This window comes from Aotus nancymaae, unplaced genomic scaffold (genome assembly GCF_030222135.1).
Source record: "Aotus nancymaae isolate 86718 unplaced genomic scaffold, 86718_ANA_hifiasm-v0.15.2.pri h1tg000006l, whole genome shotgun sequence".
NCBI lineage: Eukaryota > Metazoa > Chordata > Mammalia > Primates > Aotidae > Aotus > Aotus nancymaae.
The window spans coordinates 77163676-77176637 of NW_026988417.1; the positions used below are offsets into that span (position 1 = coordinate 77163676).

General features: G+C 38.7%; 1 non-coding gene across 1 annotated transcript; it reads left to right on the forward strand.

Moving 5' to 3' along the window:
- Positions 1-7437: 7437 nt before the first annotated feature.
- On the forward strand, positions 7438-7544 carry LOC135271993 (U6 spliceosomal RNA). The gene has a single exon (XR_010340113.1). It is a non-coding gene; the product is annotated as a U6 spliceosomal RNA (small nuclear RNA).
- The last annotated feature ends 5418 nt before the right edge of the window (positions 7545-12962 follow it).

Sequence of the window (12962 nt, forward strand, 5' to 3'; positions counted from 1 at the left end):
TTAAGCACCAACATGACACTCAAGGGAAATGCTCTTTGGAACATTTCAACTTTTGGATTTTCAGATTTAGGATGCTCAAGCAGTGTAATGCAAATATTCCAAACTCTGAAAATATGTGAAATCCAAAACACTTCTGGTCCTAAATATTTTAGATAAGGGATACTCAGCCTGTATACCCTTTGCTGCTTGAAAATGGTGAGCAGAGAATTAGCTCATATCCTAGCCAATCCACCCATCATCCTTAGGGTATGAGCTTTGGTGCATTTGGTCAATAATGATAACGGATATAGGCTGAATAATCCACACATCTCCCGATGAGTGGTGGTGGTATGCCTGGCTCCATGATAAATTAAGATCTACCATGGAATCTATGATAAATTAAATCTATGTCCTTCATCTCAGAAGCAACTTAATTTGATCAGCACAATTATGTAATTATATACATTTCTTATAACCTCTGGACTGACATCTATCTCTGACTTTTAGAAGAAAAAAGAAAAAAAAGCACAATCATACCTGGCTGATATTTTAAAAAGATTTTTTCCTTGTAAAAATAATGCAAGCTTGGGCAAAAAAAAATTGCAAAATATAGAACAATCATCGATGGACAACTCTGTTAATAACGTGCAACATGTCCTGGCTGTATTTTTTCTTTGTATTTTTTGCACATTTGAGAACATACTATTTTGCATTCTTTTTAAAAACTTAACCTTATATCAAAGTTTTAATAAATATTATTTTAAACAGCTGCATAATATTTTATTGTTTGTGTAGAACAGAATCTTAACATCTTTCAGAGAACTATGTTGACCTGTATGTCTTGCTACTTGCTAGCTTTGTAAATTTAGAAAATTAATATAACCTTCTGAGCCTCAATGTTGTGAAGATTGAATTAAATAATCCCTGTAAAGAGTTTAGTACATTGCTTGGTACATAGCAAGTATTCGATAAGAGTATCAATGATAATAACTTGTCCGTAAAAATCCTTATTCCTATTTCAGTTAATTGCCTTAGGAAAGATTCTTAGATATGAAGGGCAAAAATCTAAACACAGTTAAGATTCTTAATGCATACTATTAAACTCTTCCACGTATATAATAATAATTTATGTCCCACAAGTAATGGAGAAGTAACTTTCTTACCAAGCCTTTGCCTATAAAAAGAATTTTTTTTTTTTTAGCTTGAACTTATTTAATAAGTTAAAATATGATATCTTGGGCCAAGCGTGGTGGCCCATGCCTGTAATCTAGCACTTTGGGAGGCCAAGGCAGTGAAACATATGAACTCAGGAGTTTGAGACCAGCCTGGGAAACATGATGAAATCATGTCTCCACAAAACATGCAAAAAATTAGCTGGCATGATTGCTCATTCCTGTAGTCCCAGATATTCAAGAGGCTGAGGTGGGAGGATTGATTGAGGTTGAGAGTCAAGGCTGCAGTGAGCTGTGATCATGCCACTGCATTCCAGCCCAAGTGACAGAGTGAGACACTATCTCAATTATTTTTTATAGATAATAAATAAATAAATACCACACACACACACACACACATGCAGAGTATTTTATTACTTGTTAAACTGGAGTTTTTAAATTTTTTCAAGGATTATTAAACATTACATTTTCTTTCTTTTTCTGTGTGTAAATTGGTGAATTTTCTGTTAGTATGTGTTGCTGTCTGAGTCACTTTAATTGCTTATTCAAAATCATCCAGAGCCATATCTATAGTATGTCTCCAGTGTCATCCCACACCCCACATTCCACACCCTACAATGGCAGAAATATTTCTTTCCATCTACTTAGTCAATTTCTCATTCTCTCCCTTTCTCTGGGTCTGCCCACCTTCCACCTCCCTCTCCCTTTCTCCGGTAGATAGAGCTAAGCTCACTAGGGCAATGCTTCTCAATCTTGAATAACCTTAGAGAATCTTATTAAAATGTAGATTCTGAATTTCTAATAAACACCCCAATAACACTGATGCTGTTAGCTTTTCAACCTACTCTGTATGAATTACTGGAAGTATCTTGTAGTTGATCCAAGCTATTAGAGCCCATGAAAAGCACCTTCATGATTTTCAATTGTTGAAGGAAAAAGCTGCAAATGAGAATTTGCCAAGGGAAAACCATAAATACCCACGGTCCAAGGTCCAATATGAGGTCTGCAACTTCCCATTCTAGTGGGTGATGTCAGGATTTGAATCAGCAGTTATCAATTAGTTTTGATTTTAAAAGTTCATTGACACCGTAGCATCTAACAGCCTATCTGCCATGATCTTCCACCACAGAGCTCTGTGGGTTCTGGTATCTTGCAGCCACTCTGCCTTTACAGCCTATTAGGATAAATAGTCATGCCTAAGATGATTAAATGTTATCATCTGGCTTCTGCGATTCTGGAATCCTGGAAGATGAAATTCCAGGAGCTCCATTTCATGGTAACATCTTTTATTGTCAACACAGCCTGCAAATAAAGTTACAACTGAGCTTCTCAAAGATGCTGTAGGCCCTCTTGCTAGTGAATTCCACACTGCCTCAGGGAAGGTAATACCTTCCACAGCCTGCCAAGAAACAGAATCAAGCAGTAGGATCTGTTCTTGCAGAATCAACCCTTTCTAACACCACTGCCTTACTTGGGACTTTGACCCTTTCCACAACACTCTGCCAAGGGAGTTCCAGTGTCCCCACTTCATCACCATGTCTAAGAGCCAAGGAGCCATTACAGGATCATATTAGAATCAATTCCAGGCATCCTTGCCAGTACCCTGAACCTCAAGTCATGGGTGAGTGCTCCAATGTCAACACATTTTCCTCTTGTTGGCCTTAAATTCTATTCCGTTCTCCCACCACACTAGTCCAACAAGATATCCATTCCCACAAATGTTATCATGTTCCTGTCCATAATCATTAGCCAGAATGGGAAGGTCTTCTGGTGTTTAAGCTCATTCCTCACAGTGTTGAGATAGTATTTCTCTACTTTTAGCTGTACCAAAACCTGACCTTGTTATTAGTCTGGAGGCAATAAGGGAAGGGAAGGAGTTCCAGAGCAGTGCCAAGGATATCTTGCAAGACACTTGCCTCAGAGGAGGTCTTTGCAAGGTCTCCAAGCAAGAGGAATCTGCTATCTTCTAGTTATCCCACTAGAAATGGAATAACTGTGTGTGTGAGTCTGTTCTCATGTTGCTATGAAGAAATACCCAAGACTGGGTATTATAAAGAAAAGTGTTTTAATTGACTCACAGTTATACATGGCTGGGGAGGCCTCAGGACACACACAATCATGGAAGAAGGTACCTCTTCACAGGGTAGCAGGAGACAGAATAAGTGCAAGCAAGGGAAATGCCAGATGCTTGTAAAACCATCAGATCTCATGATCCTCAGTCACTATCATGTGAACAGGATGAGGGAAACCACCCCCATGAGACAATCACTTCCCAGCAATTGTCTCCTACAACATGAGGGGATTATGAGAACTATAATTCAAAATGAGATTTGGGTGAGGACACCACCAAACCAAATCATTCCACCCCTGGTTCCTCCCAAATATCATGTCCTCACATTTCAGAACACAATCATGCCTTCAAAACAATCCCACAAAGTCTTAACTCATTCCAGCATTAACTCAAAAGTATAAGACTAAAATCTCATCTGAGATGAGGAAAATCCCTTCTGCATATGAGCCAACAAAATCAAACACAAGTTAGTTCCTTCCAAGATACAATGAGGGTACAGACGTTGGATAAATACACCCTTTCCAAGAGGGAGAAATTGGTCAAAAAAAGGGGCTACAGGCCCCATGCAAGTCTGAAATCCAACAAGGCAGTCATTAAATCTTAAAGCTCCAAAATAATTTCCTTTAACTCCATGTCTCACCTCCAGATCACAATGATGCAAGAGGTGGGCTCATATGGTCTTGGACAGCTCCACCCCTGTGGTTTTGCAGGATACAGCCCTCCTCCAAGCTGTTTTCACAGGCAGGCATTGAGTGCCTCCAGCTTTTCCAGGCATATAAGGCAAGCTGTCAGTGTATTCTGCCAGTCTACTCTTCTGGGGTCTAGAGAATGGTGGCCCTTTTCTTATAGCTCCACTAGGCAGTTCCCCATTGGGGACTCTGTGTGGGGGCTCAAACTCCACATTTCCTTTCTGCACTACCCTAGCAGAAGTTGTCTGTGAGGGTTTCAACCCCCTGGGCCTGGCCCACAAAACCATTTTTCCCTTTTAGACCTTTGGCCCTGTGGTGGGAGGAGGTGCCACGAAGGTCTCTGACATGCCCTGGAGACATTTTCCCCATGGTCTTGGTGATTAACATTTAGCTTTTTGTTACTTACGCAAATTTATGCAGCCTGCTTGAATTTCTCCCCAGAAAATGGGATTTTCATTTCTATTTTTTTTGTTTTTTTCTCTTGAAATGGAGTTTTGCTCTTGTTGCCCAGGCTGTAGTGCAATGGCATGATCTCAGCTCATTGCAACCTCCACCTCTCAGGTTCAATCAATTCTCTTGCCTCAGCTTCCCAAGTAGCTGGGATTACAGGCATGTGCCACCACACCCAGCTAATTTTGTATTTTTAGTAGAGACGGAGTTTTGCTATGTTGGCCAGGCTGGTCTTGAACTCCTGACCTTAGGTGATCAGCCCACCTTGGCCTCCCAATGCACTGGGATTACAGGTGTGAGCCACCGCACCTGGCCCAGGGTTTTCATCTGTATTGCATTCTCAGGCTGCAAATGTTCTAAACTTTTATGCTCTGCTTGCTCTTGAACACTTTGCCGCTTAGAAAGTTCTTCTGTCAGATACCCTAAATCATCTCTCTCAAGTTCAAAGTTCCAGACATCTCCAGGACAGGGGCAAAACACTGCCAGTCCTTTTGCCAAAGCATAGCAAGAGCACCTTTATTCTGGTTCCAACAAGTTTCTCATCTCCATCTGAGACCACCTCAACCTGGATTTCAATGTCCATATCATTATGTCCATATCATTATCAGCATTTTGGTCAAAGCCATTCAACAAGTTTCTAGGAAGTTCCAATTTTTCCCACATCTTCCTGTCTTCTGTACCCTCCAAGTCTCTAAGAAGTTCCAAATTTTCCCACATTTTTCCTGTCTTCTTCTGAGCCTTTCAAACTGTTGCAACCTGTTGAAGCCGTTACCCAGCTACAAAGTTGCTTCCACAATTTTGGGTATTCTTACAGCAGCACCCCACTACCTCAGTACCAAAAACTGTATTAGTCCATTTTCATGCTGCTATAAAGAACTGCCCAAGACCAGGTAATTTATAAAAGAAAGAGGTTTAATTGACTAACAGTTCTGAATGCCTGGGGAGGCCTCAGAAACTTACAATCATGGCAGAAGGCACCTCTTCACAGGGCAGGAGGAGAGAGAATGAGTGCAAGCAGGGGAAATGCCAGAAGCTTTTGAAACCATCAGATCTCATGAGCCTCACTTACTATCACGAGAACAGTATGATCCAATCACTTCCCACTGGGTCCTTCCCATGACGTGGGGATTATGAGAACTACAATCAAGATGATTTTGAGGTGGAAACAGCCAAACCGTATCATTTTGTTATCGTCTTTAGGTGAATAACACCTACTTCTGGCATTGGTCAAAATAGGAAGAACAGAGAAAAAGTTAAAAGTACCAGATTTTAGTTTGAATTGTGTGCTGATTAGGTAAAATCTGTCTGCAAAGCTTTTATTTCTCTAGTTTAGGTTTTGTCCTGATAGAAGCATAGCTTACATAATTTAAAAGGCTCCATTGTGCCATGATGGTCTTGGCTTTAGTTGTGTGAGCTTCTTTAGTAAATTGTAGGTTATTCTTTGAAAATGTTCAACTGAAAAGGCCTTTGGCCAAGGTTTGGAAGGTTGTCTTTTAAAAAGAGAAACGACCCTGCTTCCTCCAGACATTTATTCCACTAGAAATGTTTATTGAAAATTAGAGAGCACCCTTCTCCTTCTTTATATTATTCTTTCTTCCTCCTTAACCTCCTGCTTCTCACTAAATAAGTTTGAACACTCTGGACTATGTGTACTTTTAACATCTTAGGCTGAAATGAGGCAGTTGAGCAAAGAGAAAATTTAAGTCATCATTACTCACATCAAAATATGTATTCTTAATATGTGCACATGGGAATAACCATGTTTAATTCCAAATTTTTATCAGAACAAATGTGAGGACTATCAGAATTTTCATTAGGAGAAGGAGAAAATAAAAATGAAACTGAGAGACAGATCTGTGAGGTATGGATGTGCAGAGTCCCACATGAGCCTGACGCCTCTGAGCGTTAACACATGGTCCCCCATCAAAGGTCTGTATATGCAACTCAGCTGCTGCCCTGACAGAAGATTTGGTGTTGTTAACACACACTTCATTAAAATACCAGCTAAAATCCAAGTTTCAAATCCCACAGTTTGTGTTAGTTGATAAAACTCAATTGCTTCTAATTACTGTTAGTGCAGCTTTAAAATAATATTTTGTTGTAATAAAGGACTCAGTATGACAAGTGAGAGCTGGCCCACTGAACTGGAAACACCAGAGGGAATGTGTGCACACACAGCATTCACTGTGCACCTGATTTGTTCTTCTGAACATTTTCCAAGCACCTAACAGAGGAAAAAAAATGATGAGTCTTCAAATGGATTTTGAAAGGTTGGAGATGACTCAAACATTAAATAGTGTTTGCATCTCTGCTTGGTCACCGCAGCTTGAGAGGTAGAGCACTGAAGTCAAATGAGACAGGCACAATTGTGGTTTTTCAATGCTTTCATGGAGCACGCACCAAAAATAGCCAATGTTCTCTTCTTGCAATGTTTCTACTTACTTCTTCCACCTGCTTCCTAAAAGATTGTCAACATTAGCACATTCGATAAGATGAAACATCTTCAAATATCATAAGTTGTTGGCCTCAGCATTGGAAAATAAAGGAGAATCTTCTCTTTCACCAATCTCTTCTCCTCACTGCAATCCAGAAACACTGGTCTTAAGATTTCTCCAGTAGGCTGAGCTGCTTTCCATCTCTGCCCTTAATTCTTGCTTCTGCCCTCAAACCCATACTCCCTCCATCCTACCTCTCTTAACCTAACTCCTACTCAAACTTTATGTCTCAGTTCAAACTCTAATCCTGAGGGAAGCCATCCTGACCCTCATGTTTAGGTTCGTCCCCCATTGTATACACACTGTCATTACATCCTACATGTCTCCTTCAGAGCATTTTGATCAAAGCCATGATTATTTCCGTAACTATTTGTTTTATCTACTCTCCCAATTAAGCTCAAAACATATGCACCCCTCTATCCTGTCTGTTTACAGCCAGATATGAAGTACATAGACCATAGTGACTAACTCCTAAGTAAATAACAAAGAGTAAAAAATTGAAGTGACTTTTTAAAACTATTGAGAAGACTAAGATACTAATAAGCAGATGTTGGCTATGAACAAGGCAAAATGTTTGGTGAGTGCTGGCTTCAGCAGCACATATACTATAATTGGAATGACAAAGAGAATATTAGCATGGCCCCTGTGAAAGGATGACATACAAATTTGTGAAGTGTTCCATATATATTTGTTTTCAATAAAATTATTATAATTAAAATGTTTGGTGAAACAGACCTCACTCAATGAGACAAAAAGGAGAATCTTCTCATCTGTTTGTAAGGACCTCGGAGGAAGTTCTCAAATCCTCTTGGAGAAACCCAAGTTTATAAATTGACAAGCAATTCTCTGTTAGGAAGAACAATCCTCTCAGTGTTCTATCCCACATGAACAGGTGTCCCAGATTGGTTCATATCAGAAATATCTCTACTTCTGCCCAGAGACATCTCATTGTTTAACTCATGCACAGCCATAAATTCCATCCTGGATCTAAATTCTCATATCATACTCTTGAGAAATGTCTCAGGTATAGATCTCCTTCAAACTTCCAGCAACGGAGAATAAAAATGATGATGTCAAGTAATATTCATAACAATAATAATAAATTAATAGTGAGGTGTTCTTTGGCTGACTGGTATCCATTCCACATTCTCTGGCAGTAGATTTCTGATATTTTTAGTGGAAGTGAGAGTTTTCCAGTAGTCCCCAGTTGTTCTCTGTCCTCTCCTGGATAGGATATTCAGATGCTTACTTCTTGGGATTTCAGTCTTGGGAAAAGTAGCAATAAGACAGAGAAGGTTTGAGTTCATTCATTTTAAGGCAAGATTATTGGGGAAATCCTCTCCCTAGATGTTTGCCACCACCTTGAACTGCCAGTGCTCCTTCCACCCTTGGACCAGAATGCCCTGACTAGCCTGTCAGCTGGCCAATATCATTCCAATTAATATTATTTTTGCTTCAATGGCCAGATTCTGTTCCCATTAGTTTCAAACTAAGTTTCAACCAAATTATCCTGATACGGTGATTATGAAAGTATCATGATGATAACAAATTCATGAGATTTTATAGAAATCTTTTTTTTTTTTTTTTGAGACAGGGTCTCACTCTGTTGCCCAAGCTGGAGCTCTGTGGTATGATCACAGCTCACTGCAACCTCCACCTCCCCAGCTCAAGCTGTCCTTCCACCTCAGCCTCCCAAGTATCTGGAACTACAAGCATGCACCACCATCCATGGCAAAGTTTTAAATATTTTGCGGAGACAAGATCTCACTATATTTCCCAGGCTGGCCTAGAACTCCTGGGCTCAAGCAATCCTCCTGCCTCAGCTTCCCAAAGTGCTGGGATTATAGGTACGAGCCACTGAGCCCAGCCAGAAATCTTTATCAAAGCTCAAGTCACTGTAAGATTACTATATTCAATTATACAAATAACTTCTCTAGAATTAAGTAACTCAAACTTAAACAGTTTTCTGTTACTCGTTTAACATATGAAATGCTAGTGCACCAAACAATTCTACAAAGACCAGAATTATGATATAATCTAATCTCTATTCTTTGAATTTGTATTGTTGTTTTAACTTTCATAAGTATTTGCTGAATTGAAGTATACATACAATTTTTCTAAAATTATCACAGTGTTTCCCTATTGAAATATTTAAATGTTCTAGCTGGGTGCTGTGGCTCACGCCTGTAATCCCAGCATTCAGGGGGGACAAGGTGGGTGGATCACCTGAGGTCGAGAGTTCAAGATCAGCCTGGCCAACATGGTGAAACCCTGTCTCTAATAATAAAAAGAAATTAGCTGGGCATGGTGATGTATGCGTGTAATCCCAGCTACACAAGAGGCTGAGGCAGAAGAATTTCTTGAACCCAGGAGGTGAAGGTTGCAATGAGCCTATGTCACACCACTGCACTCCAGCATGAGTGACAGAGCAAGACTTTGTCAAGAAAAAAAAAAAAAGAAAGAAAAGAAAAAATATTTGAACATTCTAAAAATTATTTCTGTATATAAAATCAACAGCTTTCATAATCATTGTTAATTAATGTAGAACATTTATACATCAACTACATAATAGAATTTTATGATATAAAGGTCTTAAGAAAAATTTTACTTCAAGTTAAGTCTGAAATGCTTACTTAGATTTAAAAGTGCGTATTTGTAAGCTGTGTTAGACAGCTATGCTACATAACCACTTATTTAGTGGCTTAAAAACTACAGCTATTTATTCTTGCTTATATGCTTATAGGTCTGCTGAAGGTCAGCTGGTCTAGGCTGGTGACTCAAGCTGCAGGATTAACTGGATGTGGCTCCTCACTGCAGGTTGGGCTCAGATCTACTCTGCAGGTGGGCATTCTGGGCCCAAGGCTGATGGAGCAACAGCTGCTTACAGGAAGCTCTTCTCATGACAATAGTAGAGGTGGAAGATGGCAAGTCTATTGCACAAGGGCATTCCAAGCCTTTGCTTATATCACAAATACCTACATCCTATTGTGCAAAGTGTATCACAGGGCCAAGCCCAACACTGAAGGAAGGGGAAATATATCTCATACATATGGGAAAGGAAAGAAGTGAATATTTCCTAAATAGTAATTCAAACTGTCAGATAAACCAGCAATGCATCTAAAAGGCATACCTCACTTATTTATGTAATATTGTTATGCTCACTAGATATAATGGCAACTTACTTGATTATGTACAAATTTAAGAATAGCAAAAGTGACATTGCAATTGGCAATTAGCTAACTGGCTAGTCACAATCTAAGGCTGAAGCTGAAACCACATAGTAGATTAGAGATGAATTCTTAGGCAAAAGCGGAAACATCAATTCACTCAATAAGTTGCTCAAAGTTACACAGCTTTGTAGTGGCATAGCTGGGTTTTAAACCCAGATTTTCTCAACTCAGATTTCATGTTCTTAAGCACTAGGCAACAGTGCTGCCGAGTAGGTATTATGTCTCTATTTGGGAAACAAAAAACTGAAGCATAGAATATCTTTTATGCTTTTTTACTATTTGCCAGCCTTTGAGCCACAGGGTTTATCTGCATTATTTCATTTTATCCTTAAATCTCATGAAGTAAGAATAATTTTCTAGAATTTACAGATAAAAAGATAATTGTTGAGGAAGCTTTTAAAGTATACTTTTCTAAAGATAGGCAGGTAAACTTTGTAAGCAGTCTATTTTGTATAAATATAAAACACATTCTTTTCTATTAAACTATATGGGGAACATTCCGAAACACTCAGCAATCAGTCCTGAATGCTAGTACCTGAACCAATGCATCAGGACTCAGTGGTTTCTCTATTATTGCCCCAGCAACCATATTTCCAAAACCATACATTGTCTTAATACATGGCTTTACAACTGGTTAAAGCATTTGAAATTAAGATTGTCCAACACATATTAGTTGCTATAAATATGTGGCACGTCTTTTTCTTAATTCAAGCACCATCTGTGACTTTTTTTAATATAAAGGGAAGATAAGTGATATAATACATTTCAAGTATACTGTCTTTTACCAATAGGGAAAAAATTCCATTGCAAAGGGAAAAGAGATCTAAATGTTGATTAAAACCTTCCATTTATATTTTCTATTGTCCCCATGTACGGAACAATGTTGCCCCCGTCACTGATTAAAAATTAATGATAATAATAAAATCATGCTTTTAGGAAATCTTAGTCACTACCCATAGAATGCAATCAGAATTCTTTTAATTGACACATTAACAATTCCTTTCAGATTATTGTACTTTGAAATGTATTCTTCAAGAAAATATCACTTTTGCAAAGCTTCTAACAAAGTATCATGAATATACCTTGTATTTCAAAATATAAAATTAAACTTTTCCACAGTATTCTATATAGATATTATTTGACTCCATGTAGAGAGAATCTCAAACTAAAGAGTTGGGTGTCCTTTGGATAATGACTTATTGTGAATTATACTACCTGCTGATTAACTGAAACTGGAATGACTGAATCAAAATAAAATAAAAAAAATACAAAACTTATTTGCTATCTCAACTTAAGGTGATCACATAAAAAAATAAAGTAATTATAAAGTGATTTTAATCATTTTAATGCAATGAGCTCACTGTTAGATGGGTAAAATACAGTCCCTTAAAAATTCATGTTCACCCGGAACCTCAGAATGTGACCGTATTTGGAAATAGGCCTTTGCAGTTATAATTAGTTAAGATGAGGTTATACTGGTTTAGGGTGTGCCCTAGGTACAATGACTGGTGTCTTTCTAACAAAACTATGTGAAGACACAGGCAAAAGGCCATGTGAAGACAGAGGCAGAGATGCAGTGATGCTGCCACAAGCCAGGGAACACCAGGAGCCACATGAAGCTGCAAGAAGCGAGGAAGGATTCTCCCTGATAAGGTCTGGCTGTGTTCTCACCCAAATCTCACCTTGAACTGTAGTTCCCATAATCCACGTGTCATGGGAAGGACCCAGTGGGAAGTAATTGAATCATGGGGGCAGTTACCCTCATTCTGTTCTCATGATAGTGAATTCTCATGAGATCTGATGGTTTTATAAGAGGCTTTTCCCCTTTCACTTGGCACTTCTCCTTGCTGCCGCCATGTGAAGAAGGACATATTTACTTCCCCTTCCACCACGATTGTAAGTTTCCTGAGGCCTCCCCAGCCATGCAGAACTGAGAGTCAATTAAACCTTTTTCCTTTATAAATTTTCTTGGATATGTCTTTATTTAGCAGCGTAAGAATGGACTAACATGCTTCCCCAGAGCCTTCAGAGGAAATCGACACTTTTATTTCAGACTCCTAGCCTCTAAACTGTGAGAGAATAAACTTTCGTTGTCTTAAGGCAACAAGTTTGTGGTAATTTGCTAATACAGACCTAAGAAGCTAACACAGCCTCAAAGCACAGATTTTATATATTTGGTCATATAAAAATCATTGATCAGATTCTGTCTCCAAATGGAATTCTACATAACAATGGAGGTCCTGCTACATTGGAAATCCCATGTCCATCTTGTCTGCCAATGTATTTCTAGTACGTAGTGCAGCACTGACACACAGTAGGTGCTTAATAAATATTTACTGAATAAGTGAATAAGAAATACACATTTCCCATGCTTTTGAATTTTGAACATAATTTGATTTCTGTGTGTTGCTTAAGTATGGGGCCAGCTTATGAGAATACATTTTGTTTCTGACCAAGTTCACTGGCTTTTATTTAATAAATGTTGGGGCCAAGTCTTGATGCCTAGTGTCTCTGAAAATAATAATTGGAAAAGAAAGTAATAGTAGCAGTAGCAGTGGTGGCAGCAGAATCTAAGAAGAAAATCCAACCCTTTCATCTGCAGCTGTGTGCTGGTCCTTTCACAAGCCCTTTATATAATTTCTGAGTCATCAATAAAGCTGAAATAACCTAACCACAGGATATCTGGAATACAGTTTTGACCAGCTGTGCCTATCAGACCTCTTCTTTAAGTGAGCTTGTGTTGTGTTGTGTAATAAATTGTTACAGGGACCTTTCTAGAACTTAAAAGTTATTCTGGCATCTGGCTGAAAGTTACTGTGAGTATTCTGGAAGAATTTCAATAGGAATAGAAAGGACGGAGAAGTGAGTCAAGTCAT